This window comes from Aristolochia californica, unplaced genomic scaffold (assembly GCF_029961685.1).
Source record: "Aristolochia californica isolate CCGP_79_NKW_82.1479 unplaced genomic scaffold, dmAriCali1.0.hap1 SCAF_179, whole genome shotgun sequence".
Lineage (NCBI taxonomy): Eukaryota > Viridiplantae > Streptophyta > Magnoliopsida > Piperales > Aristolochiaceae > Aristolochia > Aristolochia californica.
Genome location: NW_027181858.1, coordinates 22,501 through 25,000, shown reverse-complemented (window position 1 = coordinate 25,000; position 2,500 = coordinate 22,501).

Below are 2,500 nucleotides of genomic sequence, written 5' to 3'. Positions count from 1 at the left end.
CTTCCCTAATCCCCTAATAAAAGTAAGTGGGATATTGGATACAATGTGATTCCATTTTTTTTTTTGTTTCTTTCAGATTTCGAATCATTGTTTTATGAACTATATACTCCTTATTGATTGACTTTCTCACAAGCGTATCGATTCACATTCTTACACTCGCAATCGAGTGTCAATGACACGTGTATAATGTATAAAAAAAAATATAAATAGAATATATCTATTTACTTTTTATAGAAAGTATGGAAAGAAAAATGAAAGTCTCATTCATATGATATAGGATCATGTTAAATCCTTGCTGAGACTTCTCCAGATAAAATAAAAAAAAATACCTATCCTTCCATTTCCATATATATATATAAGCATATATATAAGCATATATCATATATATAAGCATATATATATATATATTATATATAAGGAAATATAAGGAAGGTGTGGACTGCTGGGTAGCAATTAAGCCAATGATTATTCATGATTCCATATTGAATCAATTCCATACCGGGCATACCGGTTCAAAATTAGAGGAATGTTATGGTAAAACTTCGTTTGAAACGATGTGGTAGAAAGCAACGTGCGACTTGAAGGACATGGTCGGTTGTGGATGCAGGAATCCACCATTTTATATATCTGTGAAGATGCTCTTGGCTCGACATAGTTTGTTCTGTTACACTAGGAAACCAATTTTATTGGTTGTAAATAGTACATGATGGAGCTCGAGTATAAAGTATTGATTCATTTATCAGGGGAAGAGTCTAGGGTTAGTACCAATCAATAGGTTGGAAAAACTTCGTAACGTAAGTATATCTTCGATATAGAAATCGAAAGGGTCAAATTTGAAAGGGGTTCAAACCAAAAAGTTAAATAGTTCGGAATTGGTAAAAATATTTGACCAAAATTGTATCGTAGGGGAATCAATCATTCGTACGATTCTTTCAATAGAAAGAAATAATAAAAGGTATGTTGCTGCCATTTTGAAACGATTAAGAATCGCCGAAGTAATGTCTAAACCCAATGATTCAAAGCAAGGATAACGGATACCGGAACAAGTAAACTCCATTTTTCAACTGTTTCAACAACTCGAACTAGATTAGAATGTGGAAATAGATTCTAGGTGAGACAAATAAAAAAAAATGGGTTAGAGACGGCTCAATAAATGTTTAAGGATTTCCTCTCTAGGCCTTTGATAATTACCTAACTTGAGTTATGAGTACGAATGGTATTTTTCTTCTCAGGAGAGAAGAACAAAAAACGACTCCAATTTTTAGTTAGAGTCTAATTCAAAATTTTTTGGATACATTTGCCACTATATACATAAATTCGAATCATTCTTTCTTGAGCCGTATGAGGAGAAAACCTCCTATACGTTTCTAGGGGGGGGGGGGGGATTCTTCATATACATCTATCCCAATGAGTCATCTATCGAATCGTTGCAATTGATGTTCGATCCCGAAGAGAGGGAAGAGATCTTCGTAAAGTCGGTTTTTACGATCCGATAAAGAATCAAACTTATTTAAATGTTCCTGCTATTCTATATTTCCTTGAAAGGGGCGCTCAACCTACAGGAACTGTTCATGATATTTCAAAGAAGGCGGAGGTCTTTAAAGAACTTCGAGTTAATCAAACAAAGTTCAATTAATGGAATCAAAAAGGGGTGCCTAGCATCTGGCTTTATGTAATTGTTTCTCCACTGATCTCTTTTTTTCTTGCTCTATTCACCATTGCTATAGAACGAAAAAAAAATCCTATCTATATTGAATTGATTTATAATTGATATAAGACAGATAGAAAAAAATCTCGAGTGATTAAATTACTGGATCTACGAAATGCCGGGATTACCATCAATAGGGTACTTTTTGTTATTGGATGTACTCCCCTAACAAACAAAGGGGGCAATCCCGCTTATTGTATCTGTATCTATATTCAATAAATTCAATATTTATTCCTACTTCTTCCTTAACTTATTCCCCCGTTTACACTTCATTTCTTATCTATGTAGTGCCAATCCAACACAAGTACTTTACTTAATTATTTAGGTTTGATGGTTTGATCAATTTGATATTTTTTTGTTTTATCAATATGCAATTCATATTGACAATGTTGTATCGAACAAATATAATTCGATCGTGGAGAAATAAATCTATTTCTCCACGGCCCATAAGTTTGTTTATTTACTTCATTTAAATGATGAGTTCACCAAATTCACTGCGATACAAGAATAAAAGTTTTTTTTTTTTTTTTATATTATATATATTTATATATATTATATATAATATATATATTTATATTAATATTATATATATTAATATTATATTCTATTATTTTATATTTATTTTTTATTCCGATCATATCTACAATCTTATCCGGGTTGCTAACTCAATGGTAGAGTACTCGGCTTTTAAGTGCGACTATGATCTTTTACACATTTGGATGAAGCAACGAATTCGTCCATACCATTGGTAGAGTTTGTAAGACCACGACTGATCCAAAACGGGAATGAATG